At 46.9% G+C, this 25719-nt stretch overlaps 1 protein-coding gene across 1 annotated transcript in view; it reads right to left on the minus strand.

Annotated features, from left to right (window-relative positions):
* The window catches only part of LOC118359618 (protein bicaudal D homolog 2-like), a 92531-nt gene that overhangs the window by 65697 nt on the left and 1115 nt on the right, over window positions 1–25719 (minus strand). The window lies entirely within an intron of this gene.

Raw genomic sequence — 25719 nt, forward strand, 5'->3', positions numbered from 1 at the left:
AGGAAAAGGAGAGAGAGAGGGAAGGGAGAGAGAGGAGAGAGAAGGAGAGAGGGAAGGGAGAGACAGGAAAAGTAGAGAGAGGGAAGGGAGAGAGAGAGAAAGTAGAGAGAGAGAAAAGGAGAGAGGGGGAAGGGAGAGAGAGAAAACGAGATAAACTGAGGCAAAGACATTAGCTATTGTCTGGCAGAAAGCCCCATTGATTCTCTGCACTGAAAAGAGCCATTGGGCTATTATTCATGCATATGCGCGCACACACTTTTTACACACTTGCTATTGCGTATTTTCATTTGTCCTATTTGCCCTGCAGTGAGGTGTACTCCAGCACCTGGTGCTCCATGTCGGGGCTCGCTCTTCCTCCAGACAGTGTTCAGAGTTCTCAGTACTGCTGGGGTTTCGAAACACACAGTGATGGGAAGGAAAACCATACCAAAGAGCCTAGGGAGCAGTGTGTGAGAGGTTAGACACAACAGGCAAACGCACACTAAAGCATTGAAACGCACAGACAAATAGCATAATTGGGATTTATCTGGATGGGGATCATCAAAGTGTTTTTGTGTTTTCCTCTCCTCATCATGAGATTAAACTGCCAGAAGATGAGGGGGCTGAGACATCTGAACTTCATCCCCTAAAACCTACTACTGCAGGCCCGGGAGTGTGCACACCTCCAGAGTAGTGCTGGGAATTGCCACGGACCTCACGATACAATATTATCACGATAGTAAGGTGCGATTCTTATAGATACGACACTGCAATTGTATTGCGATTTGATGTTCCAAACATATTGCTCACGGAAAGAAAAGAGAGCCATGAGAAGTTTTGATCAGTCAGGGAAATAGAAGTGCTGAAAACATGTTGGCTCACTATTATAAAAAGAAGATGAAGAACAAGTTATAGGATGAAAAATACAGGAGTATTGGCGCAGGTACAGCCAACTAGCACTACCTCCAGTAGAACATATATATATATTTTTTAAATGTATTTATTTTTTACACATCGATACTTAGAGTCAAATATCAATATAATATTGTGATACATAACTGTATTGTTTCCACCCCCCATAATTCCTCTATAATAGAAGGGCTGGAGGGTCACGTTAGATGGAGAATGCCAGACACAGAGAGAGAGGCTGGAGGAATGAAACCCTTTCGCTCACACACACTACACACACACTGCAGTGTCTCTGTCCTAGAATCAGACTCAGGAGGCCCTTTACACGGCTGACAGAATACTTCTGCTCCACTACAAAACAATATCAGTACAATCAATTAAGCCTACAGTGTATATCTATGTGTCTCCTCTCAACAAAGGGAATAGACTACTGTGGCTCTCAAGCTTTCCACTTAAGTCTGATTAGTGCTATAATCAGATGTCATTGGAGAGAATCACCTAGGCCTAATTTCTTATTCAATGAAAGTACTCCTAGTAGCTGTGTTGGCGATTCTGTCAGTGTGATATCTTCATGTTTAACCCTTATATTGCCAGGTTAGGAAGCTGAGAACACATTCTATTTTACAGCAACAACGAAGGGAAGAGGAGAAAGGTTAAATGTGTCAATTGGAAGTTTAGTGAAACACCTGCAATGGAAGGACCTAGAATCTTGCACTGTTATTGGACTAGATGATAGAGAGAGAGAGACAGTGTCTGCATGTGTATCGGTCCGGGCCTCAGTAGGTCAGTATTACTGTGTTATTACAGGGTAAAAGCACTCATCATGGACTTTGCCGTGGCACTAATCAACAGAGCTCAGCATTAAAACACATTTTTCTTTTTTTAATACATTATCTGTGGGTGGATCTTAGCAGTTCAGGCCTATTAACCCTGCCTGTCTACCCATTTACACTGCTCCAGCCAAATGTCACGCCCACTAACGTTTCTTCTCCACGATGAGTCTGGATTTAATCTCATTCCCGATGACTTCTCGAATGCAAACCCAATCAAAGATTTCTGATTGGTCCCAGAAACTGATGGGCTGGGCCAGAACCTGAACACGTGTGCAAAGCAGCTTTTAGGAAATACTAATTGGCTTTGATACTCTGATTCATTACAGATGATCCAATTGCTGATGACATGTTTTGTACAACGGCCCTCACTTTAACATCAGCACAAACAACTTCTTGCCTTTATGGTAGGGTGGCCAAATGGAAGCCACTACTCAGTAAAAGGCACATAACAGCCCTCCTGCCGAATGGCAGGAAACCTGGCACCATCCCTACGGTGAAGCATGATGGTGGCAGCATCATGATGTGGGTATGTTTTTCAGCGACACAGACTGGGAGACGAGTCACAATCAAGGGAAAGATGAACGGAGCAAAGTACAGAGAGATCCTTGATTTTAAAAAATTCTCCAGAGCACTCAGGACCTCAGAATGGGGCGTAGGTTCACCTTCCAACAGGACAACGACCCTAAGCACACAGACAAAACAATGCAGGAGTGGCTTCGGGACAAGTCTCTGAATGTCCTTGAGTGGCCCAGCCTCTCTGCAACATCTCTGGTGTAACGGCGTTCTTCGTTTGTAGAAAGAGAGTCGGACCGAAATGCAGTGTGGTGGTTACTCATGACTTTAATGAAAAATGCGATACATGAAATAACTATACAAATACAAAACAACAAACGGAACGTGAAACCTAATTACAGCCTATCTGGTGAAACTACACAGAGACAGGAACAATCACCCACGAAATACAAAGTGAAACCCAGGCTACCTAAATACGGTTCCACATCAGAGACAACAAGAATCACCTGACTCTGATTGAGAACCGCCTCAGGCAGCCAAGCCTATACTAGACACACCCCTAATCAACCACAATCCCAATGCCTACAAAAACCCCAATACGACAATACAATAAACCCATGTCACACCCTGGCCTGAACAAATAATTAAAGAAAACACAAAATACTAAGACCAAGGCGTGACAGAACCCCCTAAGGTGCGGACTCCCGGACGCACCTCAAAACCATAGGGAGGGTCCGGGTGGGAGTCTGTCCATGGTGGCGGTTCCGGCTCGGGACGTGGACCCCACTCCATTAATGTCATAGTTCCTCCCATTCGCGTCCTGGGATAATCCACCCTCGCCGCCGACCATGGCCTAATAGTCCTCACCCAGAACCCACTGAACTGAGGGGCAGCTCGGGACTGAGGGGCAGCTCGGGACTGAGGGGCAGCTCGGGACTGAGGGGCAGCTCGAGACTGAGGGGCAGCCCGGAACTGAGAGAAAGCCCAGTACTGAGAGGAAGCCCAGTACTGAGAGGAAGCCCAGTACTGAGAGGAAGCTCAGGTAGGTAGCCGGCTCCGGTAGATCCTGGCTGGCTGGCGGATCTGGAAGATTATGGTTGACAAGCAGATCTGGAAGATTCTGGTTGACTGGCAGATCTGGAAGATTCTGGTTGACTGGCAGATCTAGAAGATCATGGCTGACTGGCGGATCTAGCTGCTCTATGCAGACTGACAGCTCCTTGCAGACTGACAGCTCTGGCTGCTTCATACAGACTGACAGCTCTGGCTGCTTCATACAGACTGACAGCTCTGACTGCTCCATGCAGGCTGACAGCTCTGACTGCTCCATGCAGGCTGACAGCTCTGACTGCTCCATGCAGGCTGACAGCTCTGACTGCTCCATGCAGGCTGACAGCTCTGACTGCTCCATGCAGGCTGACAGCTCTGACTGCTCCATGCAGGCTGACAGCTCTGACTGCTCCATGCAGGCTGACAGCTCTGACTGCTCCATGCAGACTGACAGCTCTGACTGCTCCATGCAGACTGACAGCTCCTTGCAGACTGACAGCTCCTTGCAGACTGACAGCTCTTTGCAGACTGGCAGCTCTGGCTGCTTCATGCAGACTGACAGCTCTGGCTGCTTCATGCAGACTGACAGCTCAGGCTGCTCCGAACAGGCAGGAGGCTCCGGCAGCGCTATAGAGGAAGAAGGCTCTGATAGCGCTGAACAGACAGGAGACTCAGACAGCGCAGGAGGGAAGGAAGGCTCTGATAGCGCTGAACAGACAGGAGACTCCGACAGCACAGGAGAGGCGAGGCGCACTGTAGGCCTGATGCGTGGTGCTGGCACACCGATCAACCCCAATTCCTATCTGCTAACCCACCCAACCAACCCAGTCTCTTGGCTAGCCCCCCAACACAGACAGAGAATAATGACCCCTTTCCTACTGTCAGTAATTGGTCTCTGGGTGTGGGGGGCTAGTCACTCCTGCCCTCTCTCCCAGTGGGGTTAATTCTCAGGTCAGGAAGGTACAGCCCTGCCATATGAGACCCAATCAATCATACAGACAGACACACAGACAGACACAATGTCACATGCATTAACCATTCTGCATTACAATGACACATTGCTGGGTTTCATATGCACACTATCCTTTAAGTGAGAAATTAGTCCAAGCGAAATGCATGGATGTTCACTTCCAAGAACTGCATTGACTTTCTGTCAAATTATGGATATCTCATCATTAGTCTACCTTAATATACTTTAACTCTAACATACACAATGCAGTGAAATACTTGGGAGAGAAATACAGTGCAAATGCAGGCCACATATTCCTCCGAACACAGCCGAACAATGGTTAAGCACTTCCCTTTTGAGTCGTGGCTCTTTAAACTCATTAGGAAGACTTCTGGTGTAACCGAGCAGGGTTTTGCTCTCCTCTATTCACACCTAAAAGAGAGCAGGCTGGTTCCCACAGGAAAGCCTGGCACTGGGCCTTGCCACCCCACCCCCTCTCCCACTCTCCATCTCTTAGTCCCAGTTCTCAAGGACCCCTGAGAGACTGGCACACATCCAATTACAATCTCCCCATACCTACCCTCCTTTCCAAAACACACACAATCCCCCTACCCCTTCCTAGGCCTACAAGTCCCTTGTGATCGGTCTTGATCCACCCCTCCTGCTTCACCCATTTTATATCACCATCCCTCCCTGCCTCCCCTCCTACATGTCTGACATACAATAGGACATATAGCAGTGTTCCAGTTACGTTTCCCTGACTATGGTCCACTTTCCTCCACACCCACCCAGGCTCCACACCCACCCAGGCTCCACACCCACCCAGGCTCCACACCCACCCAGGCTCCACACCCACCCTAGGCGGAGAAAGGAGGATACTGGGGGAGAAATGAGGATACTGGGAGAGAAAGTCGAAGAAAAAGGAGGATGCGGGGGAGAAAGGAGGAATACTGGGGGAGAAAAGAAAGGGGAATACTGGGGGAGAAAGGAAAATATTGGGTGAGAAAAGAGGATACTGCGGGAGAAAGGGGAATACTGGGGAAGAAAAGAGGATATTGGGGGATCAAGGGGGATACTTGGAGAGAAAGGGGGAGAAGAAAAATGGGGATACCGGGGGAGAGAACTGGGGATACCGGGGGAGATATTCGGGGAGTGAGAAGGAACCCAAATTGACTGGCCTACTTGCACTGAGGGCCTGGTGGAAGACAGGGGAGAGGGATGGGGGGGGGGGTGGCCCAGTGGAGCTGGGTCTGGTAGTGTGGTGGAACTCAGGAGGCAAACCATGGACCCACCCAGATACACTATACACACAGTGCCCCCAAGCTCTTCAACATGGTCATTCAAACAGTGAGCCGCAGACTGCAGTGTAAGATGGATGGATGCATAAATTAACGGAGGTATTTCATCACCGAGTCTGACACCTCATCCCAATATAAGCTCTACTTTCCATGCCTGAGCCCCTCGATTGAAGATAGGGGTGGGGCTGGTCACACCTGTGTGTGTGTGTCAACTAATGCCATAAACATCATTATTCCTGCGCTCTGTATTATGCTAATAATACCCCCCCCCCCTGCCCCTCTTTTGTTTTTGGGCATGCTCCCGTACCCCAAGGGGACCTCTTATACACCATCAGGGTCAATTCTCCCCCTATATGCCCTGAGGGTGTTCTCCTGTGGGAGAGGCTCAGGAGGGGAGGTGGATCCAATCTCCCATACAGCACTGAGCATGTGTGTAATGGCCAGGTCATTAGCACATTCACCCACATACTAGAGCGTGAGTACTGACGACTCATACAGTATTGAATTCCCCTGCTCTGTCTATCACAATACATTCATCTTGGGGATGAAACGTTTGTGGGTGTGGCGTTTGGACGGAGCAATGTGAATGGGTAGCCAGGCTACCATCTTCAGTATTCAAAACATAAAGGGGGATGGACAGAGATTATAATGAACTCCATGCCTCTGCTCTGTACCTCCTATTCTCTCAAAGATGTCAGGTCTGGTCCATAGAGCCACATTTCATCTGCTTCCGTACTCCTATAATTAACCAGCTAGGGCTGTGTTGAGGTAAACAGGATGCATGGCTGGATTGTAATTCAATAGAGGGAAGGAGCTGTGAGGAGCAACAGGGAGGTAGCTGAGGGAGAGCGGACGGAGGGAGTCAAGACGCCATGGGTTAGGAGTGAGGAGGCCAAGCAGGGTTGAGACTTGACGCCTCCAAAGATGCCCTTGAAGTATGGCCTTATCTCTCTTCTCTTAACCTCTGCGGAGGGCTGGGGGCAAGAAAGATGTCTTGTTGTCGGGCTCTGAAGCAGAGACATGACATTTGTTAAAGACTTTTTCCACATTTTGTTACGTTACAGCCTTATTCTAAAATTGATTAAGTAGTTTTTTCCCTCATCAATCTACACACAATACCCCATAATGAGAAAGCTAAAATAGGTTTTTTATAAATGTTTGCACATTTATTACATATGAAAAACGGAAATATCACATTTACATAAGTATTCAGTCCCTTTACTCAGCACTTTGTTGAAGCACCTTTGGCAGCGATTACAGCGTCAAGTCTTCTTGGGTATGATGCTACAAGCTTGGCAAACCTGTATTTGGGGAATTTCTTCCATTCTTCTCTGCAGATTCTCTGAAGCGCTGTCAGGTTGGATGGAGAGCGTCGCTGCACAGCTATTTTCAGGTCTCTCCAGAAGTGTTCGATCGGGTTCAAGTCTGGCCTTCGCCCCAGTCTGAGGTCCTGAGCGCTCTGGAGCAGGATTTCATCAAGGATCTCTCTGTACTTTTCTCCGTTCATCTTTCCCTCAATCCTGACTAGTCTCCCAGTCCCTGCCGCTGAAAAACATCCCCACAGCATGATGCTGCCACCACCATGCTTCACCGTAGGGATTGTGCCAGGTTTCCTCCAGACTTGGCACTTGACATTTAGGCCAACGAGTTCAATGTTTGGCCGAGCGGACAGCTCTAGAAAGGGTCTTGGTGGTTCCAAACTTCTTCCATTTAAGAATGATGGAGGCCACTGTGTTCTTGGGGACCTTCAATGCTGCAGAAATCTTTTGGTACCCTTCCCCAGATTTGTGCCTTGACGCAATCCTGTCTTGGAGCCCTACGGACAATTCATTCGACCTCATGGCTCGTTTTTTTGCTCTGACATGCACTGTCAACTGTGGGACCTTATATAGACAGGTCTGGGCCTACCAAATCATGTCAAATCAATTGAATTTACCACAGGTGGACTCCAATCAAGTTGTAGTAACATATCAAGGATAATCAATGGAAACAGGATGCAGCTGAGCTCAATTTCAAGTATCATAGCAAAGGGACTAAATAAGGTATTTCTGTTTTTTGTTTTTTAATACATTTACAAACATTTCTAAAAACCTGTTTTCGCTTTGTCATTATAGTCACGTTCTGTCCATCGTTCGTATGTGTTTTCCTTGTTTTAGTTTTGGTCAGGAAGTGAGCTGGGTGGGCATTCTGTTGTGTGTCTGGTTTGTCTATTTCTATGTTTGGCCTGATATGGTTCTCAATCAGAGGCAGGTGTTCGTCATTGTCTCTGATTGGGAACCATATTTAGGTAGCCTGTTTTGTGGGTGATTGTTCCTGTCTCTGTGTTTGCACCAGATAGGACTGTTTAGGTTTTCACTTTTCTTGTTTTGTATAGTCTGTTCATGTATAGTCGTCTTTATTAAAAACATGAATAACCACCACGCTGCATTTTGGTCCGCCTCTCTTTCACCAGAAGAAAACCATTACAATTATGGGTTATTGTGTTTAGTTTGATGAGGATTCTTTTGTATTTAATCCATTTTAGAATAAGGCTGTAACGTAACAGCATTTCGAAATAGTCAAGGAGTCTGAATACTTTCTGAATGCACTGTAGGTCTTAAATCACAAAATGGGGAGAGGGAAGGTACAGTGTTGCTCACAACAAGCAGAGAGGAGCAGGGTAGGGTGGAAAGACTATCTGTTTCCCTGGATCCGTTAGGGGTGTGTGGGTGTAAACTAAACTACTGTATCTCAGGTCGCCTGGAGCGCTTGGCAAGGCAGAGAGCATAAACAGGGTTTGATGGCGATCCGATAATAGAGTCCACACACTTTCATAAAAGGAACTATGCAGGCGGGAGTCAAGTAAACACACACACACACACACACACACACACACACACACACACACACACACACACACACACACACACACACACACACCTGATCCATTTATATAACATACAGTATACTTGCAGAAACAGCATCACATACACACCACCCTGACACTGACAGGCATAGAGAGCCATCTACAGAAACACTACATAACCAGGTGAGGGTCAGTGCAAGTACAAATAGTATGTATGGGTAAGTGAATCTAAGCCAAGTGGCTAGCCGAACACCAGTGACATTACCCAGTGTCTAGCCGAACACCAGTGACAGTACCCAGTGTCTAGCCGAACACCAGTCACAATGTCTAGCCGACCACCAGTGACAGTACCCAGTGTCTAGCCGACCACCAGTGACAGTACCCAGTGTCTAGCCGAACACCAGTGACACTACCCAGTGTCTAGCCGACCACCAGTGACACTACCCAGTGTCTAGCCGACCACCAGTGACAGTACCCAGTGTCTAGCCGACCACCAGTGACAGTACCCAGTGTCTAGCCGACCACCAGTGACAGTACCCAGTGTCTAGCCGACCACCAGTGACAGTACCCAGTGTCTAGCCGAACACCAGTGACAGTACCCAGTGTCTAGCCGAACACCAGTGACAGTACCCAGTGTCTAGCCGAACACCAGTGACAGTACCCAGTGTCTAGCCGAACACCAGTGACAGTACCCAGTGTCTAGCCGAACACCAGTGACAGTACCCAGTGTCTAGCCGAACACCAGTGACAGTACCCAGTGTCTAGCCGAACACCAGTGACAGTACCCAGTGTCTAGCCGAACACCAGTGACAGTACCCAGTGTCTAGCCGAACACCAGTGACAGTACCCAGTGTCTAGCCGAACACCAGTGACAGTACCCAGTGTCTAGCCGAACACCAGTGACAGTACCCAGTGTCTAGCCGAACACCAGTGACAGTACCCAGTGTCTAGCCGAACACCAGTGACAGTACCCAGTGTCTAGCCGAACACCAGTGACAGTACCCAGTGTCTAGCCGAACACCAGTGACAGTACCCAGTGTCTAGCCGAACACCAGTGACAGTACCCAGTGTCTAGCCGAACACCAGTGACAGTACCCAGTGTCTAGCCGAACACCAGCCGAACACCAGTGACAGTACCCAGTGTCTAGCCGAACACCAGTGACAGTACCCAGTGTCTAGCCGAACACCAGTGACAGTGTACCCAGTGTCTAGCCGAACACCAGTGACAGTACCCAGTGTCTAGCCGAACACCAGTGACAGTACCCAGTGTAGCCGAACACCAGTGACAGTACCCAGTGTCTAGCCGAACACCAGTGACAGTACCCAGTGTCTAGCCGAACACCAGTGACAGTACCCAGTGTCTAGCCGAACACCAGTGACAGTACCCAGTGTCTAGCCGTAACACCAGTGACACCCAGTGTGAACACCAGTGACCCAGTGTCTAGCCGAACACCAGTGACAGTACCCAGTGTCTAGCAGTGTCGAACACCAGTGACAGTACCCAGTGTCTAGCCGAACACCAGTGACAGTGTACCCAGTGTCTAGCCGAACACCAGTGACAGTACCCAGTGTCTAGCCGAACACCAGTGAACACCAGTGACAGTACCCAGTGTCTAGCCGAACACCAGCCGAACACCAGTGACAGTACCCAGTGTCTAGCCGAACACCAGTGACAGTACCCAGTGTCTAGCCGAACACCAACACCAGTGACCAGTGTACCCAGTGTCTAGCCGAACACCAGTGACAGTACCCAGTGTCTAGCCGAACACCAGTGACAGTACCCAGTGTCTAGCCGAACACCAGTGACAGTACCCAGTGTCTAGCCGAACACCAGTGACAGTACCCAGTGTCTAGCCGAACACCAGTGACAGTACCCAGTGTCTAGCCGAACACCAGTGACAGTACCCAGTGTCTAGCCGAACACCAGTGACAGTACCCAGTGTCTAGCCGAACACCAGTGACAGTACCCAGTGTCTAGCCGAACACCAGTGACAGTACCCAGTGTCTACCCAGTGTCCGAACACCAGTGACAGTACCCAGTGTCTAGCCGAACACCAGTGACAGTACCCAGTGTCTAGCCGAACACCAGTGACAGTACCCAGTGTCTAGCCGAACACCAGTGACAGTACCCAGTGTCTAGCCGAACACCAGTGACAGTACCCAGTGTCTAGCCGAACACCAGTGACAGTACCCAGTGTCTAGCCGAACACCAGTGACAGTACCCAGTGTCTAGCCGAACACCAGTGACAGTACCCAGTGTCTAGCCGAACACCAGTGACAGTACCCAGTGTCTAGCCGAACACCAGTGACAGTACCCAGTGTCTAGCCGAACACCAGTGACAGTACCCAGTGTCTAGCCGAACACCAGTGACAGTACCCAGTGTCTAGCCGAACACCAGTGACAGTACCCAGTGTCTAGCCGAACACCAGTGACAGTACCCAGTGTCTAGCCGAACACCAGTGACAGTACCCAGTGTCTAGCCGAACACCAGTGACAGTACCCAGTGTCTAGCCGAACACCAGTGACAGTACCCAGTGTCTAGCCGAACACCAGCCGAACACCAGTGACAGTACCCAGTGTCTAGCCGAACACCAGTGACACTACCCAGTGTCTAGCCGAACACCAGTGACAGTACCCAGTGTCTAGCCGAACACCAGTGACAGTACCCAGTGTCTAGCCGAACACCAGTGACAGTACCCAGTGTCTAGCCGAACACCAGTGACAGTACCCAGTGTCTAGCCGAACACCAGTGACACCAGTACCCAGTGTCTAGCCGAACACCAGTGACAGTACCCAGTGTCTAGCCGAACACCAGTGACAGTACCCAGTGTCTAGCCGAACACCAGTGACAGTACCCAGTGTCTAGCCGAACACCAGTGACAGTACCCAGTGTCTAGCCGAACACCAGTGACAGTACCCAGTGTCTGAACACCAGTGACAGTACCCAGTGTCTAGCCGAACACCAGTGACAGTACCCAGTGTCTAGCCGAACACCAGTGACACCAGTGTGAACACCAGTGACAGTACCCAGTGTCTAGCCGAACACCAGTGACAGTACCCAGTGTCTAGCCGAACACCAGTGACAGTACCCAGTGTCCGAACACCAGTGACAGTACCCAGTGTGACAGTACCCAGTGTCTAGCCGAACACCAGTGACAGTACCCAGTGTCTAGCCGAACACCAGTGACAGTACCCAGTGTCTAGCCGAACACCAGTGACAGTACCCAGTGTCTAGCCGAACACCAGTGACAGTACCCCGAACACCAGTGACAGTACCCAGTGTCTAGCCGAACACCAGTGACAGTACCCAGTGTCTAGCCGAACACCAGTGACAGTACCCAGTGTCTAGCCGAACACCAGTGACAGTACCCAGTGTCTGACAGCCGAACACCAGTGACAGTACCCAGTGTCTAGCCGAACACCAGTGACAGTACCCAGTGTCTGTCGAACACCAGTGACAGTACCCAGTGTCTAGCCGAACACCAGTGACAGTACCCAGTGTCTAGCCGAACACCAGTGACAGTACCCAGTGTCTAGCCGAACACCAGTGACAGTACCCAGTGTCTAGCCGAACACCAGTGACAGTACCCAGTGTCTGTCTAGCCGAACACCAGCCGAACACCAGTGACAGTACCCAGTGTCTAGCCGACACACCAGTGACAGTACCCAGTGTCTAGCCGAACACCAGTGACAGTACCCAGTGTCTAGCCGAACACCAGTGACAGTACCCAGTGTCTAGCCGAACACCAGTGACAGTACCCAGTGTCTAGCCGAACACCAGTGACAGTACCCAGTGTCTAGTCGAACACCAGTGACAGTACCCAGTGTCTAGCTGAACACCAGTGAAAATCATGGGACTAACAAGCCTTTCACTCTCAGAATATGTGTAATAATAATCATCAGCACAATCATTGATATAGGACATATTTGAGAGAGACAATTAAGAGACACAAGTTAGATAAAAAATGTGCTGAAGAGTACATTCTGTGGTGAAGACAAAACGTCTAGCCTAATCAGCTAGTTGAGGAACGGACAGAATGTGATGACAGAGAGATAAAAAACAACAGAAAGAGGAGGAGGACAGGAGAGGGGGGGAGAAGTGGGGAAGGAGAGGCTCCCCTCCGTCAGTTCACAGCACCAACTCTGTAACATGCACGCACACAGGCATGCACACATGGTCTCAGATGGCCCATTCAAACACATTGGGTTCTTTGTGTTGAGGGATTTATGAAGGCGATGAGTGGAGGAGGCAGGAGAATGTCAGCCGTACACAGAGACCAGAGCTCTTCTGTTTAAACCCTAACATCGTGACAGAGGATCTCAGGCCCGCCATGATGACCTCACCCTCTACTTATAGCCTGATCTGGCCATAGTGCTCCACTAACAGGATTACACTAGTGGAAGAATGACTCTGCTGGGCCACTGTACTGCTACTCTCAATGCACTGTGACTGGATTCATTAATTCAGAGCTGCCTCGATCTAATGTCCAAAGAAACAATCACTATTCCACACACACACACACACACACACTTTGTCTCTTTATGCCCTCCTGAATTCCAGGGGTACTCCGGGTGGTTGAGGAAAACCCCAAATTGCCGTTATCCTCAGTCTAATACCCTCCGAAAGCTAAATACAGCTAATATGGCCCGGTGCTGTAATCTGGGGTCCATACTGCACTAGAGAGGGCAGATGGGGGTCTGGGATTTAACCCGCTCTAAGTTGGCATCCTGGGGGCGGGGGGCATGGCCAAACCACAACAGAGAGGTGGCGGACTCAACAGGGCATGTGTTTAGAAACGGTGGCTGAAGTGAGTCAAAATCCCCATGAACATGAACTTCTACCACACCAAGTCTGATAAGACTGAGAGACACGGTCAATGAGAGTTGGCCAGTGAGAGGGATTTTGACGAGACACAGGTAAGCTGCTTGATATCAGAACGTGGCGAGAGAGCTTCACTGCAGTCAGTAATGACACCATCCTGCATACTATATACTTAACTAGGCAAGGGGGCAGTCAGTAATGACACCATCCTGCATACTATATACTTAACTAGGCAAGGGGGCAGTCAGTAATGACACCATCCTGCATACTATATACTTAACTAGGCAAGGGGGCAGTCAGTAATGACACCATCCTGCATACTATATACTTAACTAGGCAAGGGAGCAGTCAGTAATGACACCATCCTGCATACTATATACTTAACTAGGCAAGGGAGCAGTCAGTAATGACACCATCCTGCATACTATATACTTAACTAGGCAAGGGGGCAGTCAGTAATGACACCATCCTGCATACTATATACTTAACTAGGCAAGGGAGCAGTCAGTAATGACACCATCCTGCATACTATATACTTAACTAGGCAAGGGAGCAGTCAGTAATGATACCATCCTGCATACTATATACTTAACTAGGCAGTCAGTAATGACACCATCCTGCGTACTATATACTCAACTAGGCAAGGGGGCAGTCAGTAATGATACCATCCTGCATACTATATACTTAACTAGGCAAGGGGGCAGTCAGTAATGATACCATCCTGCATACTATATACTTAACTAGGCAAGGGAGTATTCAGTAATGATACCATCCTGCGTACTATATACTTAACTAGGCAAGGGGGCAGTCAGTAATGACACCATCCTGCATACTATATACTTAACTAGGCAAGGGGGCAGTCAGTAATGACACCATCCTGCATACTATATACTTAACTAGGCAAGGGAGCAGTCAGTAATGACACCATCCTGCGTACTATATACTTAACTAGGCAAGGGAGCAGTCAGTAATGACACCATCCTGCATACTATATACTTAACGAGGCAAGGGAGCAGTCAGTAATGATACCATCCTGCATACTATATACTTAACTAGGCAGTCAGTAATGACACCATCCTGCGTACTATATACTTAACTAGGCAAGGAGGCAGTCAGTAATGATACCATCCTGCATACTATATACTTAACTAGGCAGTCAGTAATGACACCATCCTGCGTACTATATACTTAACTAGGCAAGGGAGCAGTCAGTAATGATACCATCCTGCATACTATATACCTAACTAGGCAAGGGAGCAGTCAGTAATGATACCATCCTGCATACTATATACTTAACTAGGCAAGGGAGCAGTCAGTAATGATACCATCCTGCATACTATATACTTAACTAGGCAAGGGAGCAGTCAGTAATGATACCATCCTGCATACTATATACTTAACTAGGCAGTCAGTAATGACACCATCCTGCGTACTATATACTTAACTAGGCAAGGGGGCAGTCAGTAATGATACCATCCTGCATACTATATACTTAACTAGGCAGTCAGTAATGACACCATCCTGCGTACTATATACTTAACTAGGCAAGGGAGCAGTCAGTAATGATACCATCCTGCATACTATATACTTAACTAGGCAAGGGAGCAGTCAGTAATGATACCATCCTGCATACTATATACTTAACTAGTCAAGGGAGCAGTCAGTAATGATACCATCCTGCATACTATATACTTAACTAGGCAAGGGAGCAGTCAGTAATGATACCATCCTGCATACTATATACTTAACTAGGCAAGGGGGCAGTCAGTAATGATACCATCCTGCATACTATATACTTAACTAGGCAAGGGAGCAGTCAGTAATGATACCATCCTGCATACTATATACTTCACTAGGCAAGGGAGCAGTCAGTAATGATACCATCCTGCATACTATATACTTAACTAGGCAAGGGAGCAGTCAGTAATGATACCATCCTGCATACTATATACTTAACTAGGCAAGGGAGCAGTCAGTAATGACACCATCCTGCATACTATATACTTAACTAGGCAAGGGAGCAGTCAGTAATGATACCATCCTGCATACTACATACTTAACTAGGCAAGGGAGCAGTCAGTAATGATACCATCCTGCATACTATATACTTAACTAGGCAAGGGAGCAGTCAGTAATGACACCATCCTGCATACTATATACTTAACTAGGCAAGGGAGCAGTCAGTAATGATACCATCCTGCATACTACATACTTAACTAGGCAAGGGAGCAGTCAGTAATGATACCATCCTGCTTACTATATACTTAACTAGGCAAGGGAGCAGTCAGTAATGATACCATCCTGCATACTATATACTTAACTAGGCAAGGGGGCAGTCAGTAATGATACCATCCTGCGTACTATATACTTAACTAGGCAAGGGAGCAGTCAGTAATGATACCATCCTGCGTACTATATACTTAACTAGGCAAGGGAGCAGTCAGTAATGATACCATCCTGCATACTATATACTTAACGAGGCAGTCAGTAATGATACCATCCTGCGTACTATATACTTAACTAGGCAAGGGAGCAGTCAGTAATGATACCATCCTGCATACTATATACTTAACTAGGCAAGGGAGCAGTCAGTAATGATACCATCCTGCATACTATATACTTAACTAGGCAAGGGGGCAGTCAGTAATGATACCATCCTGCGTACTATATACTTAACTAGGCAAGGGGGCAGTCAGTAATGATACCATCCTGCATACTATATACTTAACTAGGCAAGGGGGCAGTCAGTAATGATACCATCCTGCGTACTATATACTTAACTAGGCAAGGGAGCAGTCAGTAATGATACCATCCTGCGTACTATATACTTAACTAGGCAAGGGAGCAGTCAGTAATGATACCATCCTGCGTACTATATACTTAACTAGGCAAGGGAGCAGTCAGTAATGATACCATCCTGCGTACTATATACTTAACTAGGCAAGGGAGCAGTCAGTAATGATACCATCCTGCGTACTATATACTTAACTAGGCAAGGGAGCAGTCAGTAATGATACCATCCTGCGTACTATATACTTAACTAGGCAAGGGGGCAGTCAGTCTCCACATGCTGTCCATCATGTGTGTTGCACTACAGTAAAACCCAGAGAAGTTATATAACAGACAGTTAGTTATACCCTGGAAATACCAGCCACCTGAAACATAATAGCAGGCACCTGAAACATAATAGCAGGCACCTGAAATTCTAAACCTTTACTCTTGCTGATGTCATGGCTGCTGTCTCCCAAAGCAAACAGCAACAGTTCACCTGACTAACCCTCCCACCAGAGACGCACCTACACCAAACCTCATAACTGAAGAAGAAACAAACACAGCTCCTCCCCCTGCCACACCACCCAGCCACTACCCTGCTTCACAAACACTCAGCTCCTGGCCTTAATCGCCATGTATTCTCATAATCTCCACCCGGCACAGCCTGAAGAGGACTGGCCACCCCTCAGAGCCTGGTTCCTTTCTAGGTTTCTTCTCAAATTCCTGTCTCTCTAAGGAGTTTTTCCTAGCCACCGTGCTTCTACATCTGTATTGCTTGCTGTTTGGGATTTTAGGCTGGGTTTCTGTATAGCACTTGGTGACAACTGTTGATGTAAAAAAGGGCTTTCTGAATACATTTGATTGATTGACTGTTTCAATACAGCCACCCTGGCCCTGTGCTCTGCTTCACTCAGCTCCTGTTTCAATACAGCCACCCTGGCTGTGCTCTGCTTCACTCAGCTCCTGCTGCTTCACTCAGCTCCCAATAGCCAACCTTTACTCTTGCTGATGTTAACCCTGGCCCCTGTGCTCTGCTTCACTCAGCTCCTGTTTCAATACAGCCACCCTGGCTGTGCTCTGCTTCACTCACTCAGCTGCTCCTGTTTCACTCAGCTCCTGAACCACCCTGGCCCTGTGCTCTTCATCTCCAGCCACCCCTGGCCCCTGCTCTTTCAATACAGCCACCCCTGGCCCTGTGCTCTGCTTCACTCAGCTCCTGTTTCAATACAGCCACCCTGGCCCTGTGCTCTGCTTCACTCAGCTCCTGTTTCAATATAGCCACCCTGGCCCTGTGCTCTGCTTCACTCAGCTCCTGTTTCAATACAGCCACCCTGGCCCTGTGCTCTGCTTCACTCAGCTCCTGTTTCAATACAGCCACCCTGGCCCTGTGCTCTGCTTCACTCAGCTCCTGTTTCAATACAGCCACCCTGGCTGTGCTCTGCTTCACTCAGCTCCTGTTTCAATACAGCCACCCTGGCCCTGTGCTCTGCTTCACAGCTCCTGTTTCTCAGCTCCTGTTTCAATACAGCCACCCTGGCCCTGTGCTCTGCTGTTTTCACTACAGCCACCCTGGCCCTGTGCTCTGCTTCACTCAGCTCCTGTTTCAATAGCCAGCTTCAGCTCCTGTTTCTACAGCCACCCTGGCTGTGCTCTGCTTCACTCAGCTCCTGTTTCAATATAGCCACCCTGGCCCTGTGCTCTGCTTCACTCAGCTCCTGTTTCAGTAGAACCACCCTGGCCCTGTGCTCTGCTTCACTTACACTCAGCTCCTGTTTCAGTAGAACCACCCTGGCCCTGTGCTCTGCTTCACTTACACTCAGCTCCTGTTTCAGTAGAACCACCCTGGCCCTGTGCTCTGCTTCACTTACACTCAGCTCCCGTTTCAGTAGAACCACCAAACAACTCAGTGCTTCACTGTACAGTACCTCAGACTTAAACACTCAGCAACCAACATACACTTGATCTGTGATTAATACAGCCTGCTGGTCCTTTATCCATCACTGATGGTTGAAACAAAAGCCCTTTATTCATCCAGGCTAACAGCAGTCGGGTCTTTGTACAGTCCAAGGCACCATATACGGTAGCTCGGTCCAAGTGATTGCAGTTACACCAGATACAGAATGTTGGCTTCACTTGACAAATCTAGAGTGGAACTCTTTTCTGAAGGTTGTGTTTTTGATTCATTGCTGACATTGCTTTCTGCTCTACTGCCCACTGGACCCGCACATCCTCTATATCTGACTTCATTTCAGTTTGGCCTAATCTATAGGAAACCAGAGAAGCACGACAGAGCACCAGGAAGGGGAGGGTCAGGCAGCAACACCCAGACAGGCCCTCCCTTCCCTGGGCTGAGCGTGGAGTGTTGCTGGGCTCTGGCCTGGCTCCCAGACCTCCGTAAGCCCTGAGCACAGTGGCTGGGATTCATCCTCTTAGGCCCAGAAGGGAGGGGATTTGGGACTTTATTTAGTGCCATTTAGAAAAGATTACCCCTTAATTGCGGAGTGGATGTCCGGCGCAGGGCCGCCACAGATGAAAGGGCTTGTTAAAATACCCTCTACAATACGGGGAGAGGGCAGGAGGAGGGACATAGTTTAGAGAAGAATCCCCATCAAACACACATGGTTTGATGGCTCCAGGGAGGGAGGCCCTGTCCATCTCTGACCAACCCACCATCAGGGCTCCATACTGGGGCAAACTCACCAGACAAAAACTCCCTACTACCAGAGTCCAATCCAACACTTTCCAACATTTCTTCCCTTATAAGGCAGCAGATGGGACTGTGTTATCCTCCTCCTATTTTTAAAATGGATCCAATGGGGATCCTAGGTCAAACACAGTGGAAGAGATTAAAGTCACACCAAACATATTTGTTGAAGGACATATGTACGTTAGTAAATTTGCGTTTAAAAGTGAGTTGTCGTTTCAAATATGGCCACAATGGGACGCCTCTCTCAATCTGTCTTTTGTTCTCCTCTGTGAGCGTTTAACTCTCCCTTCGTCTGTGACACCCAAGACCTGTTAACCCCATCGGGCTCAGGCACACAAAGACCAGCGAATCAAGGACAGAGCTGGCAGTTTTTATTAAACTTAACAGTGTATTGGATTCCCACAGCTGTGAGTGTGTGAGTGAGTGAGTGAGTGAGTGAGTGAGTGAGTGAGTGAGTGAGTGAGTGAGTGAGTGAGTGAGTGAGTGAGAAAATGGCTGAATGACACCCCCCATAATGCCACAAGAACCCAGAGAACACTGGCCTTTGTTATGACAACTGTGTGTTGACTTACAGAGAGGTCTGGCATTGGAGTGAAACAGCCAGAAAGAGAAGGAAAAAGATGGAAAGAGAAGGAAAAAGATGGAAAGAGAAGGCTATGGGCCATCTGGCTATATGTTCTATGGGTCTGCTATCTGGTCCCCTAATAATTAGAGAATGCTGACATTTTTATGGCCACTTGGTCAACCTTGTAGCATCTCTAAAGCACCCAGAATGTCACATGTAACAGCAACAGTTGCTTGAGATAATGTCACATCATGCCTCAACTTCACCACAAGACAAATATGCCACAATCAGTGAAGTTTCCCCTGACCACTCATCCCTATAAGAGTCATGATTAAGATTGGGGTTGAGGAAATCTCCATTTCAGTTTTGGGCTAATTGGGTAACATTTGCAAATTGTTTGTTGTCTGAGAGGGATATGCTGTAAATTAAGATGACTTGATGTATTTTGAAAGTAAGACATTGAAGATTATATTAAATAGTGCTTTGACGTCATACAACCAAGTCAAACACCTGAGAGTCCAAATGTGTACTTTACATTTTCAAACCATAAAACTCATGTCATATCCAATGTCAACGCTTATGATCACTATGTTTGATGTACAACTACAAAATGCCATGGCGTCATACCCTGGATTGGTCTGAACAGAATGAGCCTGTTTGTTCATTGTGCAGAAAATTTGCCGGGGCACACGCACCTGAATGCACTCATGACTATTTTCTATGTGCACCAAAATTACGATCTGTTTCTCTGAATTGCCTTGTGAAAGTCTTAACACTGTAAGATCGTATTTTATAACTTAGCTAATCATGTTGGCAACAGAAGAAGCTTTTAAATCTTTCCCACCTGACCCAGATTGCGATTTCTAATGGACCGTTCTTGGATTCCATAAACAACAACAATAATTGTGTCATGGCGGGGATGCAGGGTTGTGTTCCAAATTAAACAACTACAAGTGTGCTTGCTCTAGTTCCTCAACGGCACAGCTAGGAGCTCAAGTACCTTATAGTCGACTCTTCTTTACGTCATAAAAGTGAAATGAAATTGCTTAGGAGTTGTGCACACTTTGGAGGTTTGTGTCCACTTGGAGACACCAGCTAGTCCTCTCACTCAAAGCCTTGTAGTGTTTTTGTCCTGTTGCACCTACCCCGCAGAATAGTCTTATCATGTTACTGAATATCTCCAGAGTATTTTCAGATTTCGATATCAAAAAATGAAATGTACAATGCACATAAAATCAATAGTGTAATGTGTGGATTCAGTCTTGATTCAGTCTTGTGTCCAGTGAACTGTTGTTTCTAATACATTTTCCCATAATATCCAAACTGTTCCCTTTCAATGGCTACCATTGTTGTGCATATGCTTTTCATATTTCTTAGAAACATTTCTATCCATATAGGCCAATTCCCACGAGCGTAAATGGTTAATGTAAGAGGTGAAAGTCCACAGTCTTCACATCACAGGGTGGTACCTTTATTACTATATAGAACTAATGGATGTACTAAACCTCCTCTTATAAACCTACACTATGAAGAAAAAAAAAATGTATGTTGTGTTTTGATACGATCTGATCATTGAAGATGAAGGAGATGACGGAAAGGAGACGAGGAGAGGAAACCACTTTAAACTATTGAGAAACACCCCAAAACACCTCACAGGGGCTGGGAGCCAAGTGACCCAAGATGTAGGTCTCACTGGACAACAGATGGACAGTAATCCAGCGTAGCGGTAGCAGCTAGCTCCGACCGCCACCCACTTCCCCTCACTATGGGCTATCAATGGGTAGCTAGCAACAGTCACCAAGCAGTAAGCACCCTCTACCCCTGTGAGGTGGGTGTAAGATTAGGGAGGGAACGTTAGCTTGCCACCAGTCCACTCACTCACAAACAATGACAAGAGATCACAACCTTACGTTATAGCTATGAGTCCTATGGAATATAAAGAGATTGAATGATAATATACCAGTAGTATGAATCTAAAGCCTGAGCAGTATGGGGGCAGTAATTCAAGGTGACTAGCAATTACAGGGCAGTAGGATTCCTTGAACACTTTCTACTAGAAAACGTGAAAACAACATGTGGGGGAAATCATGTAAGTATTCAGTGGATGGACCTATAGAAAAACAGAAAATATCCTCAAAATATACTATATCAAATCCATCCATAGTTATAGCCTCATGGATGGTCTCTCATGTTCTATTATATGTCATTCTGCAGCAGCAGGTAGCTGCTGTAAAGCCATAGTCTGCAGAACAGCAGACTCAGTCACAGGCACACTGCCTCCCAAGTGGTGTGGACTAGTGTGTGTGTCCTCTTCTTCAGGTCTGTCGTTGACTGCCCCCAGGGTTAGACCTACTGTATACCATTGCAGCTGGACTTTGCTCACTGCCAAAGAGGACTTCTGACCTGCTTGTTCCACCCAGATTGGAACAAAAGAGTAAAAAAAAAAGTAATTTTAAACACTTACATCATACACACAGGCTGAGTGTGTGTATCTGGACAGGGTTCAGTGTTGGACAGACAGTACTGTGTAAATCTTCCAGGTCTTTTATTCCGACCTGTCTAAGTCCTCAGAGAGGACCGCCAAAGAGAAAGGAAAACCAAACATGGTATTCAGCAGGGTAAATAGTAACCAGGTACAACCATCTCCAGAGACAATGGTCATTCAACATGACATTTACCTGACTAGACAGTAGTCCAACAGTCTTAAATACCCCTAGAGACAAAGGACAGCCAACATTCTGTTTGTAGAGGTCAGCTAGACCATTTGCTGTTGCTAAAGAAAACTAATAGCAGTAAACCAGAATTGCTCCTAACAGCACTGCCCTAACTCAACACACAGTGACAGACAAAATTAAATGAGAAATTTGAATTCAGACAACCCATTGTGACTGAAGACCTATAATGCCATGAGTGCACTGTACTTCAAGAGGCCATCTAAGCTAAGAGTTTGTTTCAACAGAACAACTCGTCTCTTCTGTAACAGATAACTATATTCAGGCATCCTGTATAATATGAAATATGAAGACATTTTGAATGATTATTATATTTCCCACAGATATAGATAAGGTGTATTTTTAGACAGGCCTCTTTTGTCTCTGACCATGTTAACCAGGTACCCAGCTGCTATCCCACAGTGAACTAGAGGAAGTCAGAGTTGAAAGGGATGTTTTTCCCCCGTCCTCTTTCCTAATAACAGAGCTTCCTGCCTCCACACACCACCACAGAGGGAGAGGAGGGCTGGGAGAGAAAACGTAGGGCGGACGGGGGAGGGGGAAGATGGAAGAGGGGGAGGAGAAAAGTTTTTCCTTTTAGAGTCACCTTTTACAATGAACCTTGACCAATGACCTACGGCCAACGTTTAACTCTGAAGGCACAATACCAGACAACACAACAATCCCCGGATATCACTGCCCTCTGGTTATTAATGGCTACACAGATGGGATATTTCTTACATGAAACATTTTTACACTTATCCAGTGACTTACAATTAATGGATTTATCTTAAGATAGCTCGGTGAGACAACAACAAATTGCAATCGTATCATGTACATTTTCCCTCAGCAAAGTATTTACCAGCAAAGTCAGTGAAGTGGAAAAAGAAAAGTAAGGAGGGGGGTGTCGAGCTGGGCTCTTCAAAGAGGTAGGGTTTCAGACGTTTTCCAAAGATGGTAGAGACTCTGCTGTCTGCTGTCCTGACTTTAGGGGGAAGCTTGTTCCATCAGGACTGAGAGGAGCTTTGACTGGGCTGAGTGGGAGCTGACCTCTCGTATGGGTGGGAGGGCCAAGAGACCGGTGGTGGTGGAACAGAGTGCTCGGATTGGGATGTAGGGTTTGAGTACAGCCTGAAGGTAAGGAGGTGCAGTTCCTCTTGCTGCTCCGTAGGTAAGCACCATGGTCTGGAAGATGATGCGAGCTTCGACTGGAAGACAGTGGAGTGTGCAGAGGAGCAGAGTGACATGGGAGAATTTAGAAAGGTTGAACATCCGGTGGGCTGCGGCTTTCTAGATAAGGTGCAGGGGTTTGATGGCACAAGCGGGGAGCCCAGCCAACAGAGAGTTGCGGTAGTCTAGACGGGAGATGACAAGTGCCTGGATCAGGATCTGCGCTGCTTCCTGTGTGAGGAAAGGTCGTAATCTACAGACGTTGTAGAGCATGAACCTGCAGGAGCAAGTCACTGCTTTGATGTTCGCATAGAATGACAGGGTGTTGTCCAAGGTCACACCAAGGTTCTTTGCACTCTGGGATTTCTAATACTAAAAAGTAGTGTTGGACAGAAGGCTAGTATCAGCCAGGACTTGACCATACATCTAACACTGGCAGTAATGAAACCATTGTTTCATCTACCAAGCGGAGAGGAAGAAACACATTTATCATGGCAATGATGTCATCTCCTCAGCTAGGCTATGAGGGTAGTCACTAAAATGGCAAAATATAAATTCGATTTCGACACCATTCGGATCCAGGCATGACTCAATGCAAATGAACAGGCAGTTAACCCACTGTTCCTAGGCCGTTATTGTAAATAAGAATTTGTTCTTAACTGACTTGCCTAGTTAAATAAAGGTAAAATAAAAAATAAAACAAAAATACTTAAATAAAAGGTTAAAAAATATAGCAATATCTACAATAGGCCCACAAATGGCAGCCAGACAAACAATGAACTGATTTCCAAATAGACAACGTTTGACTGATCATCAAACCAGAATCAATCAAACAAACATTGGACATTTGTTCATTACACCATTGTCAACGGGTCACTAACTTCATAAGTCAGACAAAAATGCAATGCTTTTTGAAACAATTGTTGGCTTGGAAAATAATCAAAAAAGCAGAAGAAAAACAAAAGCACTCCATCTGTATCTAGGAGCAACCAGTTTATCCTATTCTCTGTCTTTTACTGCCATGGTTACCATTCTTGCTGGTTTCCAGTCTGTTTCCTCTATTCAGAGGTTTCATGTTGTTATTCTGAGATTCTGGCCAGGGGAATGCATGGGAACGCAGAAGAGAGGCTGCTGAGACAGCCCCAAGAAAACCTCTCTGAAACCCAGCTACGATGCACAGAGGGAGAAGGGGAGAGGAGGGATAGAAAGCGAGACACGCAATAGGGAAGGAAAGAAAAAGGGAGAGAAGACTGAGGAGAGGGGGGATCGAGAGAAACAATGAGCTAATTTCGTTCAGATTTTACTGCGTCATATCTGTTCGGCCAAGGGTACCTCTCTCCCTCTGCCTCCCTCCTCCATCTCTCTTTCCGTCTCATTCCTCAACCCACTCACATATTCACACACCCAAGGGAGCTGTGCACATGTTAAGCGAGACAAGGAGGAGTGAAGCATCATGGGGTACCCGACCCACTGTGCACTAATGACTGGTCTATTCTAGTCATGTGGGAAGAAAGAGGGATGTAAAGATCTCAGAGTCGTCACTAGCTTCTATACCCACAAAGTCATAAACCCCAACCGTTTCCAGAATTTATCTTCTTACAACTGTATTTCTAAACCTTAAAATAAGTATCAAAACGTATGTAATCATTACTGTAAGTCGTGATAAATTACTAAAATGTAAATGTCAAATGTAACCCTAACCTTAAACCAAAAATATCATGTTTGTAGCCAAAATTGTACTTTGTGGCTGTGGCATCTGACTTTGTGGCTGTGCTAACTAGTGGAACCCCTCAGAAATGGGTTCCACATAGCAGGAAGCAACTCATCCAGGCCATGAAGTGACGCTCTGGGCAGAAATCTCCTCACTGCTGAAGAGGGCATCCCCTTTTTCTACCAAACTGCCCTGGGACACGTGAGCTGTTCAGCTGCTGCAGCGGTTCACTCTGACTCGCTTACTCCCTAACCCAGTTCTTACCCTGCTCTCTCTCTCTCCTAATCAAAATCACAAGGCTGCTGAAACCTCTGCCAGGAAAGGGAAGAGAGATCTAGGATTGGCATGTGAAATTTAAGTGGGAAAGAGGTTTTCACAGTTTGGAAACACAGGACAGTCCTTTATCCTGTCTCCCTGCCCTGACTAACAGTCAGCATTCCTCCCATTCCTGAATGGTCAGAACTCCTTTAGTTTCCTCCATTAATAAGTTACTCATCCTTCCTCTTTTTCAGGCGGGAACTTTCAAAATTCAAAAACCACATGCCCGCCTCTTTCAAACCGTACTGGAAATACCAGATCATTCAGGTCCTCTGGTTTGGGAGACTGCTTTAGTAAGAGTACTGTCTTCATGAGCATTTGAAAGCTTTCACGTGTGTGTGTAAATTAGAAATGAAACCATATCAACCAAAAGCAATGGAGTGAATGTCCACTTTTTAATTAGTTACACATGAATAATAATAATTTATTACATTTCTACAGCGCTTTTCATCAACTATCAAAACGCTTTAATAAGCAGGGTGTCAGTGGATAACCATTACTCAAATACATTTGTGATGATAGAACTTTCAGCATTGGTCAGATAACTCATCTTCACCTTCATCTTC

The sequence above is a fragment of the Oncorhynchus keta genome, chromosome 27, assembly GCF_023373465.1.
Source record: "Oncorhynchus keta strain PuntledgeMale-10-30-2019 chromosome 27, Oket_V2, whole genome shotgun sequence".
Classification (NCBI taxonomy): domain Eukaryota; kingdom Metazoa; phylum Chordata; class Actinopteri; order Salmoniformes; family Salmonidae; genus Oncorhynchus; species Oncorhynchus keta.